Source organism: Rhinatrema bivittatum, chromosome 13 (genome assembly GCF_901001135.1).
Source record: "Rhinatrema bivittatum chromosome 13, aRhiBiv1.1, whole genome shotgun sequence".
Lineage (NCBI taxonomy): Eukaryota > Metazoa > Chordata > Amphibia > Gymnophiona > Rhinatrematidae > Rhinatrema > Rhinatrema bivittatum.
Window position 1 is genome coordinate 79,241,976 of NC_042627.1, and position 12,327 is coordinate 79,254,302.

Below are 12,327 nucleotides of genomic sequence, written 5' to 3' on the forward strand. Positions count from 1 at the left end.
TTCTCCATTGCTTTAAGGTCAAGAAAAGTTATTTTAGTAGGTGATTTTAATATTCATAGGGATTGTACTCCAAAAAGTTAATTTTTTTGAATTTCAAATGCTTTCATCAATGTTGCATCTCAAAGCATTAATTTCAGCACCTGCCCATAAAGAAGGCAACGTGTTGGATCAGGTGCTCATTTCTGGTGAATTTGATGATGGTGGATTGGTTTCCAGTCTCTCAAATTATTCTATCTTATGGTCAGATCATCATCTAATAAGTTTGAATTTGAACATTCCCACAGGGAAGGGCCGTTACTATTTATTCTGAAATCTGGAAATTGAGGTGTAAGTCATTAGATTATTAAATCTTCTGTGATAAATGGGGTCAGCGATGTAGTGTTTTGGTTTATGATACGATAAATACTTTAGTCAATTCCCCCAACTCTACTTTGTCACTCATTATGCAGGAAGTTACGCCTGCGAAATGCAAAAAGTTAAGATGTCTAATGGTTTTGTACCGCGGGCTAGTCAGGAATTGATTGTGAACAAATAATATCCATCCGTAAATGGTGAAAAGATCCCAGCGTGCCTAACATTTTGGCTTTTAATCAGGCTCATAGAACATGTAGATTATTGTCCAATCAATCAATGGAGAACTATTCTATTAAATGACTGAATCTATTGAGAGACCACATGAACTTTTTTTATTTGGCTAAGAGTCTAACTGAAGTACCAAATTCAGTGTTTAATAGGACAGTTTTGGATTGCAAACAATTTGCAGATTATTCTGTAGCCAAGATTGATACTCTTTTGGAGACCTTCATTAGTTGATAGTGAATCTGTTACATTTTATCCAATTCCCCACTCTCAGACCTGCTTGCGGAAAGTCCTCAGAATTCTCCCACTCCAAACCAGCAATATTCAAACATAGCTGCTTAGCATTCAAAGTTATCCAGCTACATACAGCCAGATAATTATATTCAAAGATATTCAGGGGGATGGAATGTCTCCCCTATGAGGAAAGGCCAAAGAGGTTAGGGCTGGTCTGCTTGGAGAAGAGACGGCTGAGGGGGGATATGATAAAGGTCTATATAGTCATGAGTGGAATAAAACAGGTAAATGTAAATCTTATTTGCTCTTTAAAAAAATAGAAAAGACTAGGGAACAATCCATGAAGTTAGTTTGTAGCACATTCAAAACAAATCAGAGAAAAATATTTTCAAAACATTATACAATTAAGTTCTATAATTCATTATCAGAGGATGTGATTAAGGCAATTAAGATAGCTGGGTTTAAAACGGTTTTGGACAAATTCCTGGAGGAGAAATCAATAAATTGTTATTAACCATATAGATTTAACAAATAGTGACTACTTTTCACTTAGTGATACCAACATGGAATCTATTTACTATTTGGGATCTTTCTAGGTACCTGTAACCTGGATTGGCTACTGTTGGAAACAGGATCCTGGGCTTGATGGACCCTTGGTCTGACCTAGTAATGGTTTTATTTGAATACTGCCAGAGAGGCATGGTAGAAACTACCATAAGCTTGCTGGGTAGATTGGATGGAGCATTGGTCCTTTTCTGCCGTCATTTCTTTGTTTCTATGTCTCTATATGTGAATCATTGAATGAGAGTCTTTTCCAGATATATGGCGGTGGAAGGGAAGGGCACAGAGCGACTCGCTTGATGAATAGAGTTTACAAGGAAGGGGGTAGGGAGAGAGAACAGAAGCTAATGAGTAGGTAATGAGAAGCCGCAGAGTGAATGCATTTGTAGGTGAATCCTCTGGTGTTTTCTATAGGTATCATTTCTTGATTGCATTAGATTTTAAAGATTTGTGACATCACCCCCGTGCTTTTACATTGTCATCATTACAAGGATTTGACATCAGAAACTGATCAGTTTCCAGCTCTCACCTGAGAACACCCAAGGCTCTCACAGGACCAGCGAAGCCCTACTGCAGGAGATCTGACCTCCAGCACATCGTGGGTGGGGGTCAAGGGTGGCTGCAGACTTCGTACGTAAGTACGTCACATTCCCTGTAACTTCAGCTGATTGCTCTGCAATGCGCAGGAAGAGCAGGGACAGCGTGTAACAGTATCTCAGGAAATGTTCTTGGCACACAGACTCGTTCCATGCTGTGGGCAGACAGTTCCTGTTAGTGAGTAAAAAAATGTTTTACTGACAATACAATGGAGAACAGCTGCAAAACTGATATCAGGGAGGTCGTGCACAGGGGGCTCAGGCACCCCACCATTTGGAACATTTGAAGGAGAGAAGAGAAAATCTCCTCATTGGCTTCTGAAATAAAGTGGAAAAACTGACCTTTTTGTCAACGTAAGAAGCAGCCTCTCGCCTAGAGCCATGAGACAATCCCTCCATCATTCTGCTTCTTCCTCTTACCGAGGGTCTATTTGCCTGTGAGAGGATGGGACCAAAGCGTGAACGGAGACTCTGTCCTTTCCCCTGCCCACACATAAGAAGCAGAGCCTACAAATCCCACAAGGCAGTGAGATGTAAGCCTGAAAAGCAGGGCTGGCCACAAGTCTGCCAGAAAATGGAGACATTTGTGACTAAGAAAGAAGGCAAAACATTCATTGTGAACATTTCAGAAACAATGATGCTCTGATGCTGTGGAGATCCAGATGTGGGATGCAACGAGGGTCCACTTGCCTTTACCTACGTGTTGAATGATTTCTGAAAACAATTCTCTTTTAACACAAGAGCCTTTCCTCTGGGTTTTGGTGAGTTTAACCCCCGGTTATCTGCCTTCTAGAGCCCAGGGAAGCTTGTAATTAGCAGAACTGACTGCCCGGCTGTCACCACGTGTCAAGATGCTGGGTCAGGCCTCCCAATCCCATGCCCAGACATGAGATGGCAGCATGACCAAGAGACCAGGAGTTACCATCTGCATTGCAGCCGAATACTGAGGTAAAATGAAGCAAAAGAAACCTATATACAAAAGATCAGAGCTAAACGTATTCTCTTACTGAAGTTAAACCCGCTGGACGCTCTCAAGTGCACAAAGTGTTGACTACCCATAGTTACATCCAGAAAAACAAAGAAGAATTTATTTACTGTGGTTGATAAGTTGACAGGATGTCAGCCAACATCTGCTACAGATCTTAGGAGGGTCTGCGTAAAGCTGCGACACACACACTCACACACACACACACACACTCACACACGCTCACACACGCTCACACACGCTCACACACGCTCACACACGCTCACACATTCTGCCCCTGTTCCAAAAAGCAGCTAGTGAGCAACATGCACAGAATGCTGTCTCTGAAGCACAGTGTTTAAGTCCTCTTTGTTCTTGGCCTTTGACTGTAAGATCTCTGACTGCACCAGAATGCCACTGACACCTGCCACTGACACCTGCCTGAACCAGATTACCAACATCTGGAGAAAGCTGAAAGCAGGAGTAGGGTAAATGCAAGGTGGAAGCTCCAAGGGCACATGTGTCGGATGAAGGATTCGCAGAAGGTACCGCGTTGCATGTTACTTTAAAAATCATGCAGATTCAGATAACTCGCACGCACCCCAAAAGCCACAGCTGGAGAGAGTAGCTTTCAAGCAGAGGTTAAGAATGACTGGAAAGGTCAGTAGAGCAGAAGTCCACTTTGTAGGCAGGGCTATCCTTACAGGAGAAGAAATCAGGGCAAGCATCCCAGGATCTGCAACCTCTCACAGGCTTTATTGTGCTATTGCTATAATAGCAGCAGCAGCAGCCTCTTCCCCTGCTGTGAGTCTCCTAATCCTCCCCATCAGTGTAATCCTATTTCTGTGTCTATATGCTGCTTTTCACAAAAAATGCCTCAATCATAAGCTACACAATACAACAACAACAAAATACCTAATAATACAATATCAACACAATATAATGCATCCTTGAAAAATCACATTTCATCCAAGCCTTCTCTCTCTCTCTCTCTCTCACACACACACGGGGGGGGGGGGGGGGGGGGTGTTTCAGAAAATAATTATTTATTTATTTAGATTTTTATATTCCACTTTTTCCACAGCATTTCAAAGTGGATTACATTCAGGCACTGAGGGTATTTCCCTGTCACAATCTCAGTCTGTACCTGAGGCAATGGAGGATGAAATGACCTGCCCAAGCTCACAAGGAGCAGCAGTGGGACTTGAACCCTGGTCTCCCAGTGCATGAACTGCTGCTCCCGTCACTAGGCTCTCCCTCCCCGAGGGAGCCATATAATCTCGCATTGGTAAACATAAAACCACTGTGAACAAGGACCCATAAACCTCAAAAACTGCCTTAAACGACTCTGGAGCACTCACTCAGGCCCCTTTGGCTCGCCCTCCACCATCCGTGTGCTAACTGAACTCGGGGACCCATTGATAAAGTCACAGGAGGTGCCAGGCTCCTGCACCAGCAGAGGGACTGGAAGCAGTGGTGGGAGGCAGAAAGGTGCAAACTCAGCTGAAACCTGCGATCCTGCTTGTGATCCAGAAATCTATTTACTGGAAGTCTGCTTGAGATTGCTAACATAAACAGGGCCCTAAGCCAATCATTACTTTTATGTGCCTTAATGTAAACCGTTGTGACGGTCCCCACCAAACGACGGTATAGAAAAGACTTTAAATAAATAAAGAAATAAATAAATCAATCTTTAAACATATGGGGCCCGATATTGAAAACTCTTTTAGTGCTAAATAGCTGGATAAGTAGGATTTATCCAGCTAAGTGGTGGCCACTGAATATCCAGCCATGTTCAGCAGCTGCCACTTGACCAGGTAAGTCACTTACTGCCTGATTCATTCAGGCTTTTCTACCATCTGTGTCTATGGAAAAATGTCTTGATGAATCAGGTCCTTAACAGGCTAAGCAGTTATCTGGATAGTCAATAGGCGGGAATAGGTAGATTGGGGTGCTGCTACTTATCTGAGTATCTTAACCAGACAAGTGCCTATATTTATGCAGTCTTACCTGTTCTGGAGACCGTATCTCCGAAGGGACAGAGACAAGATGGAGGTGGTCCAGAGAAGGGCGACCAAAAAGGTGGAGGGTCTTCATCGAATGACTTATGAGGAGAGATTGAAGAATCTAAATATGTACACCCTGGAGGAAAGGAGGAGCAGAGGTGATATGATACAGACTTTCAGATACTTGAAAGGTTTTAATGATCCAAAGACAACGACAAACCTTTTCCGTCGCAAAAAAATCAGCAGAACCAGGGGTCACGATTTGAAGCTCCAAGGAGGAAGACTCAGAACCAATGTCAGGAAGTATTTCTTCACGGAGAGGGTGGTGGATGCCTGGAATGCCCTTCCGAAGGAAGTGGTGAAGACCAGATCTGTGAAGGATTTCAAAGGGGCGTGGGATAAATACAGTGGATCCATAAAGTCTAGAGGACATGAATGAAGAGAAGAGGCTCGGGGATGGCTTGCGGGAATGACGGCTACTACCTGGAGATGAATATCCTTATTCAATAAACATACACACGGTTAACGTGACTCCAACATTGCTCTATGCTTCAATGGCAAGAGGAAATGTGGTAAAAAGGATTTGCATCCACATAAAAACAGGGGAGTAGCTTGCTTGTTACAGCGGTTACTACCCCAAATCAAAAATGTCTGATACTTCACTTTCAATGCATATCCAGCATAGCTCTCTGCTTCAATGACAGGGGGAATGAAGAAAAGATTATATTCAGACAACTATCAAGGACTGAATTACATAGTCTGGGTAAAACAAATAAGCATGGGTGTAGCTTGCTTGTTACAGCGGTTACTACCCCGAATCGCCTAATACTTCACTTAGAATACATATCCAGCGCAGCTCACTACTTCAACGGCAGGGGGAATGAAGAAAATATGATTTGTATTCAAACAACCAACAAGGACTGAGTTGCACAGGCTGGGTAAACAAGTGTGGGAGTAGCTTGCTTATTGCGGCGGTTACTACCCCAAACCAATTAGCTGGATACTTCACTTAGATGCAGCTCCAGCACTGCTATCTATGATGGTGGGGGTGGAAGGGAAATAGAACCAAAAAAGTTATTTAAAGGGACAAAAGTAACAGAAAAGTATGAAAAAAAAATGTGTGAAAGCTTGCTGGGCAGACTGGATGGACTGTTTGGTCTTCTTCTGCCGTCATTTCTATGTTTCTATGTTATGTAAAGTTATCCAGATATAACTTATCCAGATAGCTAGAACTTATCTGGTTATATTCAGCAGCCTTGCATGCAGCTGCCTCTTCTAAGTTATCCAGATAAGTAATATCCGAATAACTTAGATAACCGGATATCTTTGAATATTGGGCCCATGATGTGATTATTGTTATTTGCGAACTTGATGAACAAAGTGCGCAAATACATTTTCTATATTTCACCTTTGAGTGAATTGACACTATCCTGGGCGCTGGTGCGAGCCCTATTATTAATTATAAATATTCTCTAAGTAGCTTTTTCCAAAATTGTGTAATGAAAACTCACAAAGCACATCCCAAATACTGCATCTGACTGGTTCATATTGTCTTTGATGTCACAAATAACATTACACACACACTTCATTAACCAGTCAGCTATCAGCCTGCATGAGATAACTTTATGCCTCTTCTAAACCCTTTCTTCTAAGATCCTTCCTTGCCTCCCTCCCTCCCTCCCACCATGACATGCTTCTGCCTCTCTCTCCTCCCGCTAGTGTTGCACATAAAATCTGTAAAGTACATGTCCAGGTTTTCCATGGTTAGACCTGCTAACTATGACCTTCCTGAAGCCCGCCAACAGGAATTTACAGGGTTATTTGCTCAGTACATGACAGCTGGCTCTGCTTGCATATATTAAGCCTATTTATTGTATTTCCTGCCGATGGCCTCTTTTCTTAGGGGGCCATTCCTCACCTGGCCTTGGTCAGAGGCTTTCCTTAGCTCTGAATGGTTCAAGGGAGGGAATTAGGGCTCTCCTGTTTGCCTTGGTAATAGGGTAGCTTTTATCATTTAAAGGAAGAACAAAAAGAAAGATGTAAAAAAAAACAAACCCCCATCAGTTTTCAAGGCCACAAAGGTGCCTTCAGATTTTCTACCATCTGATACTAACTTTCTAATTATATGTGGTAGATAAGGAGACAATTATCTGGGAGAGAGTGAAGCCAGCTCCATGTTCTTTCCTTGGCAGCAGAGGGACACCTAGTGGCCAAATTAGGAAATTGCAGTATGGGTTTATTTGGGGATTTATGTCTGAGGGCGGATAGGGCCCATCAGGTCAGCCCAGCTTCACTGCTGCTGTAACATAATCCCGAAGACCCCTTCTGATCTACGGCTTTCCCTTCACTTCCTTGCACCTAAGGATCCTCCGTGCTTATCCCCGGCTTCCTTGAATTCTGTTATTGTTTTCGCCTCTGCTACTTCCGGTGGGAGCTGAACCCTGTGGTTTCAGTTTAGAGATTTATAGCTAACTGGTTTGTTCAGCTTTCTTGATAGGAGGTATTTCAGGGCCTGGTATAATTTTTGCAGTGTTGCCTTTTCATAGATATGGCTGTCCTTATTTCCGTCTGAGCGTGTCTGCTGTCAGCATGGACCTAGTGGGTTTGCCTGCCAGGCTGTGTAAATCATGCCACAGTCAAGGGCTCACTTAATAAATGTAAAAGAGGAAACAAACAGATTGGGTTTGAGAGATGAGGTTTTGGGATCTTTGATGAAATTAGTCAATCTTTCCCTGTCTGAAAATGTAGTGCTCCAGAAGTTAAAGCAAGCTTTAGTACACCCAATTCTTAAAAAGGATAATTTACCAAGTGATTGTCCAGCTAGCTATAGACCCATCTACTTTAGGTAAACCTCTGGAAAAAGTAGTTTTTTGCACAACTTGATGAGTATTTGAGTGAGAGTAACATTCTGCACCAAACCAATGTGGCTTTCACGGTGGCCATAGCACTGAAACTTTACTCATTTCAGTTACTGATTTTTTATTGAGTTATCTTGAGTCAGGTATTGTGGTTATTGCACTTGTTCTTGATGTTCTTTTACCTACAATAACATAAGATCTGCCATACTGGGTCGGACCGAGGGTCCATCAAGCCCAGCATCCTGTGTCCAACAGTAGCCAATCCAAGTCACAAGTACCTGGCAAGTACCCAAACATTAAATAAATCTCAAGCTACTACTGCTTATTAATTAATGGCAATTTATGGATTTTTCCTCTATGAATTTATCCAAACCTTTTTTTAAACCCAGTTACACTAACTGCTGTAACCACATTCTCTGGCAATGAATTCCAGAGTTTAACTATGCGCTGAATGAAAATTAATTTTTTTAATTTGTTTTAAATGAGCTACTTGCTAACTTCATGGAGTGCCCACTGGTCCTTCTATTATCTGAGAAAGTAAATAACTGATTTACATTAACCTGTTCTAGACCTCTCATGATTTTGTAGACCTCTAACATATTCCCCCTCAATTGTCTCTTCTCCAAGCTGAACAGCTCTAATCTCTTTAGCCTTTCCTCATAGGGGAATCATTTTATCCCCTTTATCATTCTGGTTGCCCTTCTCTGCACTTTTTCCAGTGCAACCATATCTTTTTTGAGATGCAGCGACCAGAATTGCACACAGTATTCAAGGTGCAGTCTAACCAGTGAGTGATACAGAGGCATTATGACAATCCCTTCCTAACATTCTGTTTGCTTTTTTGATCACCACAGCATACTGAGCCAATTTCAATGTATTATCCACTATGATGTCCAGATCTCTTTCCTGGGTGGTAACTCCTAAGATAGAACCTAACATTGTGTAACTATAGCATGGGTTATTTTTCCCTATATGCATCACCTTGCACTTTTCCACATTAAATTTCATCTGCCATTTGGAAGCCCAATCTTCTAGTCTTGCAATGTGGCACATTTAAAACTAATCGGAGAAAGTTCTTTTTCACTCAATGCACAATTAAACTCTAGAATCTGTTGCCAGAGGATGTGGTTAGTGCAGTTAGGGTAGCTGTGTTTAAAAAAGGATTGGATAAGTTTTTGGAGGAGAAGTCCATTACCTGCTATTAATTAAGTTGACTTAGAAAATAGCCACTGCTATTACTAGCAATGGTTACATGGAATAGACTTAGTGTTTGGGTACTTGCCAGGTTCTTATGGCCTGGTTTGGCCTCTGTTGGACACAGGATGCTGGGCTTGATGGACCCTTGGTCTGACCCAGTATGGCATGTTCTTATGTTCTTGTACCCTCCTGCAATTCATCAAAATCAGCTTGAGATTTAACTACTCTGCATAATTTTGTGTCATCCACAAATTTGATAACCTCATCGTATTCCTTTCCAGATCTGACTAGCACAGCTAATCTGCTATAGGTGGATAATAAAAATATTAAACAAAGATCAGTGTTTCTTCTTGGTTTTGTAAATCACAAGTCAAAGCTGCAGAGTGGGTTATCTCTGTCAGATGAAAAATTTGCAGACTAACTTTCTCTCCGTTGTTTTCATTTTGAGGAACCATGAACACCAAGTCAGACTTTCTCTCTGCAACTCCAGGCTGTTATAAAACCTTAGGGTAATATGAATTGAAATATAAAATATTTAAATGTTTTACCTCTGTGAGCCGCTCAGAGCTGCAGTAATGGTGCCAGCATAGAAATATGTTTAAATAAGTAAATAATATCTTGCCAATCTATATGTGAAAGCCTTTCACAGGGGCCACCTTCAGGAACAATGGCTGAAAGGCTGGACCGTGATTCTCTACCAGGGGTGGAGGGAGGGGCAAGAAGGCCCACATGCATCACATTCGGTCCACACAGTGGCTTATTTGAAAATCGAAATTATTGAAGACAAAACTAAAAGTTTGGCAGCATAAACATAGAAAGAGATGGGTCTGAATATTTTAAGAGTCCATAAATACAAAAATATAGATTCTCCTGCCACCTGAGTGAAGTGACGGGAACATGAGATCCCCTCTTGCTCCCAGTGTGTTTCGTTCTGCAAATCAGGCACAGCTTCTCCTTCTGCTTGAGAAACTGGCCAATTGCCTGGCTGGAGCAGCAGATTGCTCAGCAAGCTTCCTGCACCCAATGACTGGTCTAGCGACCTTCCTGGATCCTCCAGGAACACAAGGAAGAGGAAGACAAACCCCCTTCCTCATCCAGAGCCTGAGGAGTCTCAGCTCTTGCAGTCTCTCCCTTGCTCCTCTGGATGATGTCTCGCCCAAATGACTCATGCAATCAGCTTTATAGGTTTGGACAGATGACCCGCCCTGTAGAGAATGAACCTTAACTATCACTCAGAACAGCTCTAAACCCATGGAACCTCCCACTGCTGGAAATGTCCACATTATGGCACATAGTGAGGCCTAGTAGGCCTTCACGTTTTGGAATTAGTAATCTGGGACATAGCCTGACAGGAGATGCCTGTCACTCAGTGAGTTTCACCTCATGATATTTATAGCCAGTTCTACTGGTACTTAAGAGGAAAGGAATTGCCAGTGACACTGGTACTCACTATCCTGGTTCTTTAAGGCAACTTGGCAAGGCCACAATGTTGTCAAAGCAGGGTATTTCCCAAAGGTCCACTGACGCTCTCAGCTTTGGCAGCTAGAAAGGCCTCCATTCCTCTTCCCCCTGCTCCACAGTCATGCTTTGCGTGCCTTCCTGTATCTAGGTGCCTGCATGCAAGCCTTTGATGATAAAACGCCAACATAATCCCCAAAATATCTATAACCTGACACTTTTCTACACGTAATGACTTCTTACCAAGGAGAAAATCATTCCACAAATGAGAAGCCTGATGTGTGATGGTCTACTCTTAATTAAGGTATAATTGGCTTCAAAAAGCTGCTGGGTGTTGGCAGGAGGCCCAGAAAACCTTACTAAAATGAATAGAAATTGCAGACCCCTGGCCCAGATGTTGTTGTAGTGATTCTGACTAATCAGAGGATACTGGACTGACATTTCCATTCAGCAACAGGAGGTCTGACTCCCCTAGACAGACATTTGGGTCACCTTGACCTGGGCTTTAAAGCTGAGCCTCTATGGAGGCACTACAATAATTAAGCTACAGAATAGCACATCTGCTACTTCTTACCTGAAGCCCCAGCCAAAACACATGCACTGCTATTAAGCAGCCGTCCGTCCCAGCCAGCGAGATGTACGTGACTCCCACTACTTCTAACTGATGTTTACAACGGCCCTACTGTGGTAGTGGAAGGTGATGGGATATACTCTTTCACTCTTATGAGGACTGGAATATTTAGATTTTTTGGGATTTGAATAATTAAAAAATGTATCACTGGATTATAATTGCCCTTTATTGGATGAGGGATCCCTAGCCTCACTGCCCGTTTGGGAGGAAGATTCCTCTGGCAATGAGAGAGGAGGCTGCACCCTGTGGAACATTTTCAAAGTATTTAGAGAGAGAGAGACCATTGCACCCTCATGGTAAGGGACAGAGGAAGTGTGGGAGAGGCAGATGGTTTTGACCAACTGAAAGGGAACTAGGTAGGGAAAAGAGAGAGGCTGAGGGGGACCATGTGAGGGGACCTGGAGAAAGGGAGAGAGGAAAGGAAAGAGACAGCTGTTCCAAATGATTTGTGCACATCAACATTTTATATAAGTAACATTCATACTATAGATCAACACAACAGGGATTGATATAAATTAACATTTTATATACTGTCGTTCCAAAGTAACATTCATGCTATAGATCAACACAACAGGGATTATATATAAATATAAAATATAGTAAAATATAAATAATGATAAAATAAATATGCCTAATTAAAACCCAAGGCTTTGATATGGATTAAATGTTTGTTAACTTTTCTGTATTAAGAATTGAATCTAAAAATGAAAATAAAGATACGAAAAAAACCTACTTGATTTAAAGATAAGGGAAAAATAGCATCACCAAGAAAAAAATAATAGGGAATATTATGCAAAAATGGACTCGTAAGCAATAAAAGAGAGGACCTAATTAAAAAATCTGAGAAAAATCTTAGAACAAAAAGTTAGTAGTAATAATGTAGAAAAGGTAGTGATAAGAATAAAAATGAAAAAATTCTAGGTTCCACCGAGATTTGAACTCGGATCGCTGGATTCAGAGTCCAGAGTGCTAACCATTACACCATGGAACCTCCTGAAAACAACTTACACTAAGCATCCAGATAGCTTTTCTTGCAGGTGCCGTCAGCTGCTACAGCTTTCTTGTTTTGCAAAAGAGCTCACAATAGCAGTTATTCCATCCCTGACTACTGCAGACCGTGCTTGCTCCCGCTGGGGAACAGAGAGAGGCTACGAATTTCCACCAACGACTCTTTGCAGTCAGCAAGAGTAAGCTCTAGGGCCGCACGTATTGAGAGGAGCGGAAGTGGAATAGGAAGAGCCAC

At 42.2% G+C, this 12,327-nt stretch overlaps 1 non-coding gene across 1 annotated transcript; it reads right to left on the bottom strand.

The window, feature by feature from the left end:
* Window positions 1-12,003: 12,003 nt before the first annotated feature.
* TRNAQ-CUG lies at window positions 12,004-12,075 on the bottom strand. The gene has a single exon. It is a non-coding gene; the product is annotated as a tRNA-Gln (tRNA).
* Between the last annotated feature and the right edge of the window lie 252 nt (window positions 12,076-12,327).